A 19,554-nucleotide genomic window follows, 5' to 3' on the forward strand; every position below is an offset into this window, starting at 1 on the left:
GAAGGTTGGAGGATAGAGGTGCACTGCGGTAGCATTAGCATTCAGCTCATACAGCGCCATCCCATCGACTTCACTGGGCCTCACTATAGCCTTACAATGGCAAAATCGCCAGAACCACACCTGCTCTGCTTTGTTCCTGTTCTACCACTCAGCAGAACGTGTGTCCTGTGATGTGTTACTTTCTTGTCAAAATCCATTGAGTCATCAGATCTGAAGGGCTGGTGCCACAGAGCAAAACGAGCCCAGTACCCTGATTTGACCAAATTATTTGCATTGTGTTTTGACCATTAGATGAAGGGTCATATCATGCTGATACATGCCATAACTCTCGGACCTCAATGATATTAATGTTTCTGTTAAGGTATCATTGTACTTGATCATGCTGACATGGCTAGATATTAACAAGGATACAGAATGTTATGCTGGTCTTGAACTCAGGGTTGCAAGTTGATGAACATTCAGGAATGGAGAATTTACATTTTTCCTTCCTCCTTCTATAGTCTCTTTGTAGCTTGTGAACGTAGCCTGCATGGAGACCCTGACTCTGTTTCCCAGAGCCAATACTCAGCTTGTTGTCACACAGGCTACAGCCAAGACAAGCCCAAGTTATGGGTAGACACAACAACACATTGTTCAGAGGTTCCCATCAGGGAAAACCAGTCTGTCTCTGCCTTATCTCTCCCTCTGACTGCACCATACCTGCACACCATTCAGTAATTAATTAAGCAACAATAGGCTCAACATGCAGGAGCCCGTCTCTGAGGGTAGGGGATTACTCCTTTGGTACAGGCCCAGATGAGATGCGAGGTCAAACCGGTAGACAAAGGAGAATGAGAGCGCTCCACCCCATTCCTCATTCCAAACCAGAGGGGGATGCTGGAGTGCTTCTTACATCTCATGGTACACAGGATGATTCTGTACAAATTGTTTCACCTCATTGCTTTGTTTCTTCATTGTGCAGCCAATGAGTATTTTCTAGCTTGCGAGGGGAAGTAAAAACAAGACCATTTGGATTTTGTGTCTCTATAAAATCTGTAGAACAGCTGTGAAGGGGGCTTTTAATTTTAGGACAAGTGATTTCGGTAGTGTGGAGAGCGCCTCAACCTCCTGTCTCTATGCATTGTTAGCTTTCTTATTATCCATAGACAAAATAAACAAAATATCAACAATCCAAATGAATAAGTATTAACAAGTGTATAGCAGGTAAAATCCTAGATGTAAAGCATCCCATTTTCAATTCAATACGATCTTATTAACTATTATTGTAGTACAAGAGTGCACAGATTATTCTGCTTTCTCAAAAGGAGGGTAATTTTTGGATAGTCCATCAGACTGTAGACCAGGCCACAGTACTGCTCCTGTACACAGTGCAGAAGGGGCCTGGAGACTAGCAGGTAATAACCTGTGTTAGAGTAATGCGGGTCATGTCCATTTGAGTAAACAGTAAGTTTGCAGGGCCATGTAAACATGGGCTGTGGAAATGTAATCACATGTGGGGAGTTCAGATAAGGGATTTATGGCAATGCGAGTTTGGTAATCCCTTTAATTGGAACATTCTCAGCTCTCGCCTCTCATTTTCTCTCTCTCTCTCAACACCTGCCTGCACCGGACTTGATAAAGTGGCTGGGGATAAGGTCAGAGAGGTTTCCCTTTAGCATTGTGTGATTAGGAGGGAGGCCAGGCCAGCTGCATGTGTTTCTGGGGAGGTGTGTGAGAGAGAAAGAGAGAGAGGGCAAGTGCTGGGATGGGACTCTCCAGATGTAGGGGCCTATTATGGAGGGATGAGGGGTGATGGGTGACCTGTCAAATCTCTCACTTGTGGAGCGTGTGGAACTAATAGAGCCTAGGGTTATTGTGAAAACACACGTTCTCTGGGCCCGGCCTGGGAATGACAGCAACAGACAGAGATACATTAGAATGGACAGAACCTCTGTCTCCCTCTTTTATTCAGTTGGGACGTCGTGGAAAATGGACTTCATTGTTGAAACCTCATTGTAAAGAGAGAAGACTTTCCGATCCCAATGACTCTCCTCCAACAGCTCCATCGCCTATAAGAGATGTAAGGAGCAATGCTGCCTACATCCGCTGAGAATTAACACCATTTTCACCCCCTCAAGAAGTGCCTTATGTGACATTTCTCATAAAGTAATTGCTTTTATGTCAGTATTAGTCAGTTCTAGGAACCTTTGTGCAGGCTGACAGATTTATTGAGCTGACCAAACCTTTCGTCACTCGCATAGGTAAGGAGATCCATTGTGAACAGCTAATAAAATCAGAAATACAATTCATTTCTCTGTGTGAAATGATTGATTTGACACCAAGTGGAAAGAAAAAGATAGTATGGAGGAGGTTGTCATGCCGCTAGTGATCTCATTGTGTCAATCCATTCTTTTTAGTCTGTTTTCTTCTCACTTTTTATTCCAGATGGATTGAGAAGATAGCTACAACTCGAGAGCTACAACTCGAGGACCAGGGTTGGGAAACACTGGACTTGACTACCACGTGGGTTTGTGCTTCCAATAAAATAAATCATAGAAAAAGGCGATGATTAGAAGATTAGATTAGATGAAGCAAGACTATCATTTAAAATTGGTTGGTTTGATATGGTAGGTTCCAGGGGTAATACACACGTAGGATCTAAATTTGAGCTCGTTTGCTATAGCAGGAAAATAATCCTGCAGCAACAGTACATGTGAATTATTATGTGGATTATAATGAATGGATATTTTTGAAGAGGTTTATACAGGGAAAATCAAGTCAAGTGAAATTTCAAAGTGGAAATGACAAACTTCAGGAAACGTTTTAATCCTCTTACACTACACGTTTTGAATTTCCTCCTTTGCACAAAAGTTCTCATGCAACAGGGTGATCAAATTAACATCCACAACACAACACCACTACCATTAATTACACATCAGCCCAATCACCTATTGTTCTCCTGTTAATGATATCTTGTTCAATTGGAGCCTAATTGATTTTTAACAGTGTTATTTACAAGTTCCTTATTCACCAGCAATGTTCCTCGTTTGCCATGCAAGGCTGACCAGACTGATATTCACAGCGTACAATCAGCAGACATGGCTTTCCTTGCCCCACTCCCCCCTCCCCTCCCTCTACTTCTGTTGGCAAAAAGTATTAATTGATTCTCAAGGACTGCAGAAACCACGAGCTAATCTCTGGACGCTAGCGAGCAAATCAAAGGAGTCAAGTTGTTTTCTTGTTTTTGTTGAATTTACCCAATTTAATACACATAATATGGGGAGGTTTTAAAACACATGACAATTAAAGACATAGCACTAGGGTTTATAATGGGCAGTTTATTAATAATATTATCAGTGTTCGATCTTTCTTGCATCTTTTTTTGCAAGATCCCTTTTTATTACATTTCTTTGTCAAGACACTTTTCTTTTATGTGGTCTTTCTGGATGATAGTAACATGGCCATCTCCCATGGTCCCTTCTGTCAGGCAATTCACTATGAAAGTGGAATATGTCAGGTGTTGACATTCTCTGATATTGGCAATTATATATGGCAAACAAATGCCTTCAAATACTTTCCCGCCAAACCAGTCCCTTTCTGAAGTTAACATTTCTTTATGGCTCTCTGGTTCAACTGATTATTGATGTCAGAATATCATAACTTCACAGTTTGGTTTCCAAATGGATGAACAATCATTTTTATATCACAAGCTTGTGTTGTACCTTCAAGACTTCCATACTCTCCAGAGATGTTGCATCAAAACATTGTCATATCACAAGCCTCATTATCCGATGTATCCCAGAGATACAGTATATTGCTGAACACAAATGGTTGTACTTGATCCTATAGGATTGCATTATGCATTGCCTTTCTTAGCATAATGTGGGCATTGCTAGTTCTCATGTAATCCATCTGATGCTTGTGTGTGTCAACATTTTCCATCTGGCACCCCTAATTAGAAAAGAAGGAGGAATAAGTTATGTACCTATTTTCTGCTTGGCTGTTTCAGATATGGTCTCCTTGGTTACAGAAAGTTCACACTAGCACAAATAATCCCCTTCTGAATAGGATAATGAGATGTAAAGTAATGGTTGTCCTCTGTTAAAATCCACACTTTCTGTGGCATAGTTCCTCCTGGCACCAGAGGGCGGCAGAGACCGCCCTAGAGACTTTTATTGGACTCAGGTGTGTCTTATTATTTCATGATTGTGTCCCTGTTAAAAGAGGTGTTTTCTGTGGTCCTTTGTAGAAACTCCAGGGCTTGCCAGGACATGGGGAGACCCTGATGAGCTGTGCAGTTACCGGCTGTTACAACCGTCAGCACCATTGATCAATACTTCGCCAGAGTTACAGATCCCATGCGTGATATGTCCTACCCCTCTACAGATTCAAGCCCTCGACGGATTCCCCATTGGCTTCGGTCAGGTCGAATATCAGACCTAGCCCATTCTACTGCAGGTTGGGGTGAACCACTCAGACTATTAGATTTCTGTTGATCACTGCTCCCGAGAACCCCCTTATCCTAGGGTACCGCTGGCTGAGGCAGGTTTCATTCACCCCTCTACATCCCCTGCTGGTGCAGGCTTCTTCTCCGGGTTAAAAGGATGGAGGCCTGTGTCCCTGCATGGACTGGGAGGGCTACGGTTCCAAGGAGCGAGTGTGGATGCCTGCCCGGGACATCCTGTATCCGGGTCTTGTTAGACTTCAAACAACTACGTGGTGGTCGTGCTGGCACCACTCCTAGGGGGGGTTCCTCCTGGCACCGGAGGGTGGATACAGGTGTCTTATTGTGTCCCTGTTAAGAGGTGTTTTCTGTGGACTTTTGTAGAAGCTTGAATTGTTTAGTGTGCATTCGTTTCCTGCGGCTACTGTTTCTCAGTAACCACTGATTCTTCGTCTGGTCTCTTCTCTGCACCTAGGTCCTACCTTATCACGTCGCATTCTGTGGAACCACTGAGATTTGGCGACTAAAATACGTTATGTTTATTTTGCTCACAATATTTTCCTTTTCTAGTACCTTTGCAATATGTGCGAGCCAGAGTAGGCCTTCAGTGGTAGAATGGCAATCTACCAGCTATGTATCCTTTGTCCTTCCACACGTTGCTCATAATTTACTTGCAATATGATTTAATCTCTCCACAGCACTGGACAGGGTTGAAGCCAATTTAAACAGTAGTGACATATAAGCCCACATGCCGCATAGAGCCTTACAGCCATACTTTTCTGTAATGGTGTATTCATGTTTCTAGCATACAGTATCTCTAAGACTTGGTGTTAGTACTACATGAAATTGTGTACCTACATTCTACTTGTTCAACTGCCAAGTAAATACAGTGGTGTAAAGTAGTTTTGGGGGGTATCTGTACTTTACTATTTATATTTGACAACTTTAACTTAACTACATTCCTAAAGAAAATGCACTTTTTACCCCGTACACCCAAAAGTTCTCATTAGATTTTGACAGGAAAGAGGTCCAATTTATGCACTTATCAAGAGACCATCCCTGGTCATCCCTACTGCCTCTGATCTGGTGGACTCAGAACACAAATGCTTTGTTTGTACATGGTCAGTGTTGGAGTGTGCCCCTGGCTATCCGTCAATTTTAAAAACAAGAATTGTGCCATCTGGTTTGCTTAATATGCTTACGTACATTTTAGCAATTCCTTTAACTTTTGATACTTGAGTATATTTTTACTGTGACTTTTACTTGAGTCCTTTTTCTATTAAGGTATATTTTACTCAAGTATGAGAATTGAGTACTTTTTCCACCACTGTAAATACATAAGTAGGAACCACTTGTAAAATGTAGACTGCAGTCAGTGCATGGTGTAAGGTTCGAGACATCTCCATATTCTCCTAATAGAGGACTGCTTCTCCATTCTGACTGAACTGACCAATCAATAGTCCAGAGCCATCAGGGCTAATCGCTTCCCTTGCTTCCTCCTCTTGCTGCTTTCTCAACATACATAGCTCATAGGTCAATTTCACTGCAGAATCCCCACAGAAGCCTTCACATGAAATTGATGCACAGAAGGTCAAATACGGTGCACAATCACTACATTAGCCTCTCCACATTGAATGGAGAGTGGTTGTGTGAGCACATTGTATAGTCTTTGCATCGTCCAAGGCTGTGCGGAACCCTTTGTACTGCATGAGAAAGCGTTTCATTTTACAGTGAATCAATAGAAGGCCCTGTTTTCTTCTTCAGTGATTTTTACGGTGGATTTACTTTGATGCCTGCAGACAGTTATGTTGAGTAAATAAAATAATACAACTGTGTTGATTTAGCTATCAGTAGTTACTACATCCATTTTTGGACTTAGAAATTATTATCCATTGATTCTTGAAGAATTTAACTTAAAAATCACTCATGAGCTTATTTCAACTCTTCTACCTCTTCAAAACTCAATACTGTTTAAGCTTGTTTTTTACTCCAATATTTGTCAACAGACATTATATAGCCTCAACATGGTTGGTCAGTCCTTGTATCCATAGCTCTGTCAATGAATTTGAGAGTAGTAGACCGCTTTGTTATTGTTTCAACTGCTTATTGCTGCTTTAATGAAAAATCAGAGTAGTACTCCTACAGCACATAATGGTCAGAGTGGGGTCCAAAAGTCTTTGGACAGTCTGATGTATTGGCTCTCTACTCCAGCAATTATGATTTGAAATGATACAATGACTATAAGTCTAAAGTGCAGACTGTCAGCTTTAATTTGTGGGTACTTTCACCCATATCGGATGAACAGTTTAGAAATTACAGGACTTTTTGTACATAGTCCCTTTATTTTAGGGCACCAAAAGGATTTGCACAAATCCACTTACACTGCCTTTAGAAAGTATTCAAACACCTTGAATTGTTCCACATTTTGTTTTTCAAAATGTATTACATATTTTTTTCTCACCCATCTACACACAATATCCCATAATCACCAAGTGAAAATATGTTACATTTTTTTTGCAAATGTAATGAAAATGAAATATGTTTTACAAATATTCACACCCCTGAGTCAGTTTGTAGAAGCACTTTTGGCAGTGATTACAGCAGTAAGTCTCCAAGAACTTTCCACACCTCTTTTGTACAACATGTGCCCGTTATTCTTCAAGTTCTGTCAAATTGGTTGTTGATTCTTGCTAGACCATTTTTTTTGTCTTTCCATAGATTTCAAGTAGATTTAAAACTGTAACTAGGTCACTAAGGAACATTTACAGTCTTCTTGGTAAGCAAGTCCAGTGTAGATTTGGCCTTGTGTTTTAGGTTATTGTCCTGCTGAAAAACGAATTAATCTCCCAGTGTCTGGTGGAAAGCAGACTGAACCAGGTTTTCCTCTAGGATTTTGCCTGTGCTTATCTCCATTCCGTTTCTGTTTAACCGTGAACCTCCATGATCCTTAACTATTACAAGCATACCGATAACATGATGCAACCATCACTATGCTTGAAAATATGGAGAATGGTACTTAGTCATGTGTTGTATCGTATTTGCCCCAAACATAACACTTTCTATTCAGGAAAAAAAGTTAATTGGTTTGCCACATTTGTTTGTGTTACTTTAGTGCCTCATTGCTTACAAGATGCTTGTTTTGGAATATTTATATTCTGTACAGGCTTCCTTCTTTTCTCTCTGTCAATTAGGATAGTATTGTGGAGTAACTATAATGTTGTTGATCCATCCAATTTTTTTCTCCTTAACTTATTCTTAACAAAGGGGATGAATACTTATTGACTCAAGATATTTCAGCTTTTCATTTTTTAATAATTGTAAAAAGCAGGACAACAACCTAAAACACAAGGTCAAATCTACACTGGAGTTGCTTACCAAGACTACATTGAATGTTACAGTTTTGACTTAAATCTGCTTGGGAAATCTATGGCAAGACTTAAATTGTTGTTGCGCAATGATCAACAACCAATTTGACTGAGCTTGAAAATAATAATTGGTAAATATTGTCCCATCTCGGTGTGAAAAGCTCTTAGAGACTTATCCAGAAAGTCTCACATCTGTAATCGCTGCCAAAGGTGATTCTCAAATGTATTGACTCAACGATCTGAATCCTTATTTAAATGAGATATTTCTGTATTTCATTTAATAAATTTGCAAAAATTTCTGAAAACAAATTTTCACTTTGTCATTATGGAGTATTGTTTGTAGGCAGTTGAGAGAAAAAACATCTATATTTAATCCATCTTGAATTCAGGCTGTAACACAAAATGTGGAAAAACATTCCTATTATTATGGTGGGAGTTTATAGCACAGTTTTAAGTACTTCACTGGACTGTAAAAAAAAAATCACACTACAAACCATCACCTTCATGCACTTAAGGAGAGCACAAATATCATAGACACCTATGAGACATATACGGAGGAGGCTTAATCAAGCTAACTGTCTGACAACTTTCTTGTGACATTCTTGCTGGCATCAAAAGTTAAACAATTGTTGTTAGGAGACAGAATACGATCGGACCACCATCTAAGCCTACTGGATGAAAATGTGTTTTTAAATATGACAAGTTCCTGCACAACAGATACCCTTATTTTATGGGACACTTTCAAATGTAATGTCAATGCCAAATCAAATCAAATCAAATCAAATCAAATTTTATTTGTCACATACACATGGTTAGCAGATGTTAATGCGAGTGTAGCGAAATGCTTGTGCTTCTAGTTCCGACAATGCAGTAATAACAAGTAATCTAACTAACAATTCCAAAACTACTGTCTTGTACACAGTGTAAGGGGATAAAGAATATGTACATAAGGATATATGAATGAGTGATGGTACAGAGCAGCATAGGCAAGATACAGTAGATGGTATCGGGTACAGTATGTACAAATGAGATGAGTATGTAAACAAAGTGGCATAGTATAGTATAAAGTGGCTAGTGATACATGTATTACATAAGGATACCGTCGATGATATAGAGTACAGTATATACGTATGCATATGAGATGAATAATGTAGGGTAAGTAACATTTATATAAGGTAGCATTGTTTAAAGTGGCTAGTGATATATTTACATCATTTCCCATCAATTCCCATTATTAAAGTGGCTGGAGTTGAGTCAGTGTCAGTGTGTTGGCAGCAGCCACTCAGTGTTAGTGGTGGCTGTTTAACAGTCTGATGGCCTTGAGATAGAAGCTGTTTTTCAGTCTCTCGGTCCCAGCTTTGATGCACCTGTACTGACCTCGCCTTCTGGATGATAGCGGGGTGAACAGGCAGTGGCTCGGGTGGTTGATGTCCTTGATGATCTTTATGGCCTTCCTGTGACATCGGGTGGTGTAGGTGTCCTGGAGGGCAGGTAGTTTGCCCCCGGTGATGCGTTGTGCAGACCTCACTACCCTCTGGAGAGCCTTACGGTTGAGGGCGGTGCAGTTCCCATACCAGGCGGTGATACAGCCCGCCAGGATGCTCTCGATTGTGCATCTGTAGAAGTTTGTGAGTGCTTTTGGTGACAAGCCGAATTTCTTCAGCCTCCTGAGGTTGAAGAGGCGCTGCTGCGCCTTCTTCACGATACTGTCTGTGTGAGTGGACCAATTCAGTTTGTCTGTGATGTGTATGCCGAGGAACTTAAAACTTGCTACCCTCTCCACTACTGTTCCATCGATGTGGATAGGGGGGTGTTCCCTCTGCTGTTTCCTGAAGTCCACAATCATCTCCTTAGTTTTGTTGACGTTGAGTGTGAGGTTGTTTTCCTGACACCACACTCCGAGGGCCCTCACCTCCTCCCTGTAGGCCGTCTCATCGTTGTTGGTAATCAAGCCTACCACTGTTGTGTCGTCCGCAAACTTGATGATTGAGTTGGAGGCGTGCGTGGCCACGCAGTCGTGGGTGAACAGGGAGTACAGGAGAGGGCTCAGAACGCACCCTTGTGGGGCCCCAGTGTTGAGGATCAGCGGGGAGGAGATGTTGTTGCCTACCCTCACCACCTGGGGGCGGCCCGTCAGGAAGTCCAGTACCCAGTTGCACAGGGCGGGGTCGAGACCCAGGGTCTCGAGCTTGATGACGAGCTTGGAGGGTACTATGGTGTTGAATGCCGAGCTGTAGTCGATGAACAGCATTCTCACATAGGTATTCCTCTTGTCCAGATGGGTTAGGGCAGTGTGCAGTGTGGTTGAGATTGCATCGTCTGTGGACCTATTTGGGCGGTAAGCAAATTGGAGTGGGTCTAGGGTGTCAGGTAGGGTGGAGGTGATATGGTCCTTGACTAGTCTCTCAAAGCACTTCATGATGACGGATGTGAGTGCTACGGGGCGGTAGTCATTTAGCTCAGTTACCTTAGCTTTCTTGGGAACAGGAACAATGGTGGCCCTCTTGAAGCATGTGGGAACAGCAGACTGGTATAGGGATTGATTGAATATGTCCGTAAACACACCGGCCAGCTGGTCTGCGCATGCTCTGAGGGCGCGGCTGGGGATGCCATCTGGGCCTGCAGCCTTGCGAGGGTTAACACGTTTAAATGTCTTACTCACCTCGGCTGCAGTGAAGGAGAGACCGCATGTTTTCGTTGCAGGCCGTGTCAGTGGCACTGTATTGTCCTCAAAGCGGGCAAAAAAGTTATTTAGTCTGCCTGGGAGCAAGACATCCTGGTCCGTGACTGGGCTGGATTTCTTCCTGTAGTCCGTGATTGACTGTAGACCCTGCCACATGCCTCTTGTGTCTGAGCCGTTGAATTGAGATTCTACTTTGTCTCTGTACTGGCGCTTAGCTTGTTTGATAGCCTTGCGGAGGGAATAGCTGCACTGTTTGTATTCGGTCATGTTACCAGACACCTTGCCCTGATTAAAAGCAGTGGTTCGCGCTTTCAGTTTCACACGAATGCTGCCATCAATCCACGGTTTCTGGTTAGGGAATGTTTTAATCGTTGCTATGGGAACGACATCTTCAACGCACGTTCTAATGAACTCGCACACCGAATCAGCGTATTCGTCAATGTTGTTATCTGACGCAATACGAAACATCTCCCAGTCCACGTGATGGAAGCAGTCTTGGAGTGTGGAGTCAGCTTGGTCGGACCAGCGTTGGACAGACCTCAGCGTGGGAGCCTCTTGTTTTAGTTTCTGTCTGTAGGCAGGGATCAACAAAATGGAGTCGTGGTCAGCTTTTCCGAAAGGGGGGCGGGGCAGGGCCTTATATGCGTCGCGGAAGTTAGAGTAACAATGGTCCAAGGTCTTTCCTCCCCTGGTTGCGCAATCGATATGCTGATAAAATTTGGGGAGTCTTGTTTTCAGATTAGCCTTGTTAAAATCCCCAGCTACAATGAATGCAGCCTCCGGATAAATTGTTTCCAGTTTGCAGAGAGTTAAATAAAGTTCGTTCAGAGCCATCGATGTGTCTGCTTGGGGGGGGATATATACGGCTGTGATTATAATCGAAGAGAATTCTCTTGGTAGATAATGCGGTCTACATTTGATTGTGAGGAATTCTAAATCAGGTGAACAGAAGGATTTGAGTTCCTGTATGTTTCTTTCATCGCACCATGTCACGTTGGCCATGAGGCATACGCCCCCGCCCCTCTTCTTACCAGAAAGATGTTTGTTTCTGTCTGCGCGATGTGTGGAGAAACCCGTTGGCTGCACCGCTTCGGATAGCGTCTCTCCAGTGAGCCATGTTTCAGTGAAGCAAAGGACGTTACAGTCTCTGATGTCCCTCTGGAATGCTACCCTTGCTCGGATTTCATCAACCTTGTTGTCAAGAGACTGGACATTGGCAAGAAGAATGCTAGGGAGTGGTGCGCGCTGTGCCCGTCTCCGGAGTCTGACCAGAAGACCGCCTCGTTTCCCTCTCTTTCGGAGTCGTTTTTTTGGGTCGCTGCATAGGATCCACTCCGTTGTCCTGTTTGTAAGGCAGAGCACAGGATCCGTGTCGCGAAAAACATATTCTTGGTCGTACTGATGGTGAGTTGATGCTGATCTTATATTCAGTAGTTCTTCTCGACTGTATGTAATGAAACCTAAGATGACCTGGGGTACTAATGTAAGAAATAACACGTAAAAAAACAAAAAACTGCATAGTTTCCTAGGAACGCGAAGCGAGGCGGCCATACTCATTATTAAAGCAAAAGCAGTTTAGGTCAAAGAGATTAGACTAACAAAGGAAGTAGAGGCACATGTACAGTGGATTCGGAAAGTATTCAGACCCCTTCACTTTTTCCACACTTTGTTACCTTACAGCGTTATTCTAAAATGTATTAAATATATATTTTTTCATCAATCTACAAACAATACCCCATAATGTCACGAACGTGAGGAGAGACGGACCAAGGCGCAGTGGATGTTGAGTTCCACATATTTATTATAATATCAAACTAACAACGAAACGTGACTACGTGGTGCACATGCACAAAACACAAAATAATATCCCACAAATGCAGGTGGGGAAACAACCTACCTAAATATGATCCCCAATCATAGAAAAATCTATACGAGATCACCCCCTAGTCACGCCCTGACCTACTACACCATAGAGAACTGTGGGCTCTCTATGGTCAGGGCGTGACACATAATGACAAAGCGAAAACAAGTTTAGAATTTTTTTCAAATTTATTAAAAAGAAAAACAGAAATAACTTATTTATATAAGTATTTAGACCCTTTGCTATGAGACTCAATTGAGCTTAGGTGTATCCTGCTTCCATTGATCTTTGAGATGTTTCTGCAAATTGATTGGAGTCCACCTGTGTTAAATTCAATTGATTTTTTTGTAAAGGCACAGCCTGTCAACATAAGGTCCACAGTTGACAGTGCTATCAGAGCAAATACCAAGCCTTGAGGTTGAAGGAATTGCCCTTAGAGCTCTTTAGACAGGATTGTGTCGAGGCATAGATATGGGGAAGGGTACCAAAACATTTCTGCAGCATTTACGGTCCCCAAGAACACAGAGGCCTCCATCATTCTTAAATTGAAGAAGTTTGGAACCACCAAGGCTCTTCCTAGAGTTGGCTGCCTGGCCAAACTGAGCAATCTGGGGAGAAGAGCCTCTGTCATGGAGGTGAATAAGAGTTCCTCTGTAGAGAGAGAAGAAACTTCCAGAAGGACACCGTCTCTGCAGCACTCAACAAATCAGGCCTTTTAGTAGAGTGGCCAGACGGAAGCCACTCCTTAGTAAAAGGCTTATGACAGCCCACTTGGAGTTTGCCAAAAGGCACCTAAAGGACTCAAGATAATCAATCTGGTCTGATGAAATCAAGACTGAACTCTTTGGCCTGTATGCCAAGTGTCATGTCTGGAGGAAACCTTGCACCAGCTCTATGGTGAATCGTGGTGGTGGCAGCATCATGCTGTGGTGATGTTTTTCAGTGGCAGGTACTGGTAGACTAGTCAGGATCGAGGCAAAGATGAACGAAGCAAAGTACAGAGAGATCCTTGATTAAAACCTGCTTAAGAGCTCTCAGGACCTCAGACTGGGGCGGAGGTTCTCCTTCCTACAGGACAACGACCTTAAGCACGCAGCCAAGACAACGCATGAGTGGTTTCAGGACAAGTCTCTGAATGTCCTTGAGTGGACCAACCAGAGCCTGGACTTGAACCTGATCAAACATCTCTGGAGAGACCTGAAAGTAGCTGTGCAGCGATGCTCCCCATCCAACATGACAGAGCTTGAGAGGATCTGCAAAGAAGAACAGGGAAAACTCCCCAATACAGGTGTGCCAAACTTGTAGTGTCATACCTCATAAAACTCAAGGCTGTAATTGCTGCCAAATGTGCTTCAACAGAGTACTGAGTAAAGGGTCTGAATACTTATGTAAATATGATACTTCATTTTTATACATTTCTTAATGGTTTTTGCTTTGTCATTGGGTATTTTGCATAGATTGATGAGGAAAAAATTAGTTAATACATTTTAGATTAAGACTAATGTAACAAAATGTGGAAAAAGTCAAGGGGTCTGTATACTTTAAAAATCCACTGTAGATGGCAAAACATACGTTACTAGAGGTACAGAATAAGTTTGAGTAAAAAGGAACTGGAGGAACTTATTCAAGAACGATTAAATGTAATTTATTACACAAATAAAACAAACAGGATGATGTTTCTTGAATCTTCAACATAGAAACGCTACCAAAAATAATTTACAGAAACTTGAGAATGTTTTGTAGGTGGCTATATCGGTCTGCTAATACAAGACTATTAAAGGCTAGTACTACTTTACATGTATTTATATATATCTATTTTGGAAATGCTTTTTTCCCGCAGCTATTCTCAAAGATAAATTATTAGCATGTTTTAACTACTCCTATAAAAAATGGTAGACCATCAGATACTCAGCAAGGTCTGATTTCACTACTAGTTAAACAGGGCCCAGGTGGTCAGTATAAAGATCTATAAAAATAAAATGGACACGTCAATGCTGTGATGCAAAAATCCTGACAAAAAAACAGCGCATAGAATAAAAAAAAATTTTTTACCAGATCTTGTTCATTCTGATTTGACAGTTGTTGTTTTTTTCATGGACCATACATTGAGAATATTACATGACAATTACTTGATACAATATAACAATCAAAGAATCCAGGCCTGGTCTTCAAAGCAGATTTTGAAAAGGCTTTTGCTAAAGTATGACTAGAATGTGTATATATACAGTTGGAGTCATTAAAACTAGTTTTGGCAAGTCGGTTAAAACATCTACTTTGTGCATGACACAAGTCATTTTACATGTACGAAACTATCTATATCCACATTAAAACAAGTCCTATATCGACAAAACCTGAAAGGCCGCTCATCAAGGAAGAAGCCACTACGGTTTGCAACAAAGATTGTACTTTTTGGAGAAATGTCCTCTGATAAAACAAAAAATAGAACTGTTTGGCCGTAATGAACAGTTATGTTTGGAGGAAAAGGGGGAGGCTTGCAAGCCAAAGTATACCATCCCAACCGTGAAGCACGGGGGTGGCAGCATCATGTTGTGGGGCTGTTTTGCTGCAGGAGGGACTGGTGCACTTCACAAAATAGATGGCTTCATGAGGCAGGAAAAGTATGTATTGAAACATCTCAAGACATCAGTCAGGAAGTTAAAGCTTAGTTGCAAATGGGTCTTCCAAATGGACAATGACCCCAAGCATACTTCCAAAGTTGTGGCAAAATGGCTTAAGGACAACAAAGTCAAGGTATTGGAGTGGCCATCACAAAGCCCTGACCTTAATCCTATACAAAATGTGTGGGTAGTACTGAAAATTTGTGTGTGAGCGAGGAGGCCCTCAAACCTGATTCAGTTACACCAGCTCTGTCAAAAGGATTGGGCCAAAATTCACCCAACTTATTGTGGGAAGCTTGTGGAAGGCTACCTGAAACTTTTGACCCAAGTTACACAATTTATAGGCAATGCTACCAAATACTAATTGAGTGTATGTAAATATCTGACCCACGACAAAATAAATAAAAGCTGAAATAAATCATTCTCTACTATTATTCTGACATTTTACATTCTTAAAACAAAGTGATGACCCGAATTGACCTAAAACAGGGATATTTTTACTAGGATTAAATGTCAGGTAATATGAAAAACTGAGTTTGAATGTATTTGGCTAAGGTGTATGTAAACATCCGACTTCAACTGTAAATGCTTAGACTATTTAAATTTTGGCGAATCCCCTGTGCAGTGGGATAAAGTTTTGTGTAGCAACCCCAGCTGTAAAATAGTAAATAATTGTTACTTCTCAAATTATTGAACTGTCAAGAAAAGTTAAACAAGGCTGTCCGCTGTCTCCATATCTATTTGTTATTGCAGATCCAACTAGAACATCAAGGGGTTAGAAATCTGGGTCTTAAAAACAAAAAAGTGTCAATGTATGGTGTTACCAAAAAATATATATTATTTATATTTTTTTATTTATATTTTATTACAAGTGCAAAATTGTCCTCTGTTGTGGTCATTAGGAAGTATGTATATTTTTTTACATTACAATCAATGGGTACAGTACAGTGAAAAACATATTTGCGGCATCTGAGTGTCCACTACAGAGGACATTGCTCTTATCTAGCTCTTATTTAACTTCTTAGTGATCCCTTCGCGCCATTCCCGTTAACGCGATTGATTTGACAACACCCAGTGAAATAGCAGCTTGCCAAATTTGAAAACAGAAATACTCATAATAATAATTCATAAACCATAGAAGTGTTATACATGGGTTTAAAGATGAATATCTTGTTAATCCAGCCACAGTGTCAGATTTCAAAAAGGCTTTACCGTGAAAGCAAACCATGCTATTATCTGAGGACAGCGCCCCATCAAACGTACACATGAAAATTATAATTCAACCCGCCAGGCACAACACATAAGTCAGAAATTACATATTCATGCCTTACCTTTGAAGATCTTCTTCTGTTGGCACTCCGATATGTCCATTAAACATCACAAATGGTCCTTTTGTTCAATAACTTCTGTCGTTATATATCCAAAATGTCCTTTTATTTGTCGTGTATGATTCAGAAAATACACCGGTTCCAACTCGCGCAACATGACTACACATTATCTAATAGTTACCTGTAAACTTGATCCAATCATTTCAAACAACTTTCCTAATCCAACTTTAGGTATTTTTCAATGTAAATAATTTATACAATTTAAGACGGAATAAACTATGTTCAATACCGGAGGAAAACAAAGTGGAGCGAGCTTTCAGGTCACGCGCCCCAACCACAACAGTGCACTTCACTCAACCCTCGTTCTGAACAGGGCTACGTCTTCATTACACAAATTAAAAATATCAACCAATTTTTAAAGACTGTTGACATTTAGTGGAAGCGACAGGAACTGCAAGCAACTGCCTTAGAATTCTAGATTCCCATTGAAAAGAGAGTGACCTCAAAAAAACATCTTGGATGTTTGTCCTCGGGGTTTCGCCTGCAAAATAAGTTCTGTTACACTCACAGACATCATTCAAACCGTTCTAGAAACTTCAGAGTGTTTTGTATCCAAATATACTGATAATATGCATATCCTAGCTTCTGGGCCTGAGTAGCAGGCAGTTTACTTTGGGCACACTTTTCAGCCGGACGTGAAAATGGTGCCCCCTAGCCCTAAGAAGTTTTAAGGTCAAGTGGTGGAATAAAAAAGTCCATGATGAATGACGTAATTGGATTTTTGTACCAAGGTTATATAAACAGTTGTGAAAAAGTTGTTAGATCGATGGGCAATACAGCAGTTCATGGAGGTAATTGGGTTCATGCTGTATGGGGATGTTGGTATGACACCCCGGCACACACAGTCCACTCCTACACAATGTTTTGTATTCAACCTTTTCAGCTTTAGCCTCAGTGTGTCTTCTGTAGAGCTTGTCTTCTGTATCCACTCTGGCACTGCATGTGATGTGTGTCTATAGAGAAAGACAGAGAGAAAGCATGAATGGAGACACTTAACAACATTACCTAATTGCTATAATTAGCTTGTGTTAAACGGCTAAGTAGAATGATCAATTCTTTACACTCAGAAAAGACACTGAGTATACTAAACATTAGGAACACCTTCCTAATATTGAATTTGCCCTCAAAACAGCCTAAATTCGTTGGGGACTGCAAGGACTCTACAAGGTGTTGAAAGGGTTCCACAGGGATACTGGCCCATGGTGTTTGGGCGGATAGCCATTCTCAATACACATAGGAAACTGTTGAGAGAGAAGAAACCCAGCAGTGTTGCAATTCTTTACACACTCAAACCAGTGCACCTGGCACCTACTGTTCAAAGGCACTTACAAATGTTGTCTTGCCCATTCACCCTCACAATGGCACACATACACAATCCATGTCTCAAGGCTTAAAAATCCTTCTTTAAAACCTCTCTGGGATAGGCGGGATGCTTGCGTCCCACTTGGCCAATAGCTAGGGAAAATGCAGAGCGCCAAATTCAAATAAAATACTATAAAAATCTAACTTTCATTCAATCACACATGTAAGACACCAAATTAAAGCTACACTTTGTGAATCCAGCCAACATGTCAGATTTCAAAAAGGCTTTTTGGCGAAAGCATAAGATGCTATTATCTGATGATAGCACAACAGTAAACAAAGAGAGTAGCATATTTCAACCCTGCAGGTGCGACACAAAACACAGAAATAAAATATAAATCATGCCTTACCTTTGATGAGCTTCTTTTTATGGCACTCCAATATGTCCCATAAACATCACAAATTGTCCTTTTGTTCGATTAATTCCATCGATATATGTCCATTTATTTGGCGCGTTTGATCCAGAAAAACACAGCTTCCAACTTGCGCAACGTCACTACAAAACATCTCAAAAGTTACCAGTAAACTTTTTCAAAACATTTCAAACTACTTTTGTAATAAAACTTTAGTTATTTTTAAACGTTAATAATCAATCAAATTGAAGACGGGATGATCTGTGTTCAATACAGGAAGACAACAAACTGACGCTACTTTTCGAGTCATCTCTCAAAAAGTACACTTCAAGTGACACTCATTCAAGATGTCTGTACTTCTTCATTACACAAAGGAATAACCTCAACCAATTTCTAAAGACTGGTGACATCCAGTGGAAGCGGTAGGAACTGCAAACAAGTCCCTTAATAATCTGGTTTCCCAATGAAAAAACATTGAATAGACAGTGACCTAAAAAAAATAAATCTGAATGGTTTGTCCTCGGGGTTTTGCCTGCTACATTAGTTGTGTTATACTCACAGACATGATTCAAACCCTTTTAGAAACTTCAGAGTGTTTTCTTTCCAAATCTACTAATAATATGCATTTCTTATTTTCTGGGGATGAGTAGCAGGAAGTTGAATTTGGGCACGCTATTTATCCAAAAGTGAAAATGCTGCCCCCTATCCCGAAGAAGTTTTAACCTATGTCCTCCTCTTCATCTACACTGATTGAAGTGAATTTTACAAGTGACATCTATAAGGGATCATAGCTTTCACCTGGATTCACCAGAGTCTGTCATGGAAAGAGCAGGTGTTCCTAATATTTTTTATAGTCAGTGTATTTTTCTGATCGTTCTCTTCTGACTGAATGATTGTTCTCTCTGTGCTCCACTAAGATCAGAAGTCAAGGCTAATGGCTCTATTCAATCCGTATTGAGGAAGTTCAGCGATACAGCGTAATTTACATTTAAAGACAAAATTCTCACATTTAGCGGAGACTGCATTCACGGTAAATACTGCATATGTCAGTCCAATTGGAAATGAAGTAACATTTCTGGTGGTTCAGCGATACATTGAATAGAGCCCTAAGCCAGCCAGCCAGTCAGTGAAGAGGAGCTAAAAGATGGAGAGAAACGCTGATTACCGCCATACAAGCTCTAATTGCTTTTGTCTCTTAATAAACATCTTCAATTAGCATTGCTTGTGTGTGCAGAGGGAAAATGGTGGAAATTAATTTCCACCGGAACACCAACACAATTTTCAATGTCTGGGTTTTATTTATGTCAAATATTGACAAAACCCCAGCGTAATTAATTGAAAATGGACCTGAAGCCAATTTAATGTTCTCTCAGTCAAGTAAAACATTCAAGTCTTTTTGACACACACACACACACAGACTTATGTGTCCAAATTGATCTCACATCCACAAGCCTAACTGTACAGGCACAGCACACCAGCATGCTTTGAAGGGCAAAACATT

At 41.0% G+C, this 19,554-nt stretch overlaps 2 long non-coding RNA genes across 3 annotated transcripts in view; one reads left to right on the top strand and one right to left on the bottom strand.

Moving 5' to 3' along the window:
* Window positions 1-6,262, top strand: part of LOC149975198 (uncharacterized) — an 18,555-nt gene extending 12,293 nt beyond the window's left edge. Inside the window, exons 3-4 of the long non-coding RNA XR_016488938.1 lie at window positions 2,425-2,502; window positions 4,229-6,262. This is a non-coding gene — a long non-coding RNA (uncharacterized LOC149975198). The remainder of the gene's footprint in view (window positions 1-2,424; window positions 2,503-4,228) is intronic.
* The window catches only part of LOC149975199 (uncharacterized), a 40,261-nt gene that overhangs the window by 7,906 nt on the left and 12,801 nt on the right, over window positions 1-19,554 (bottom strand). The window lies entirely within an intron of this gene.

Source organism: Oncorhynchus mykiss, chromosome 19 (genome assembly GCF_057628025.1).
Source record: "Oncorhynchus mykiss isolate SJ-2025 chromosome 19, ASM5762802v1, whole genome shotgun sequence".
NCBI lineage: Eukaryota > Metazoa > Chordata > Actinopteri > Salmoniformes > Salmonidae > Oncorhynchus > Oncorhynchus mykiss.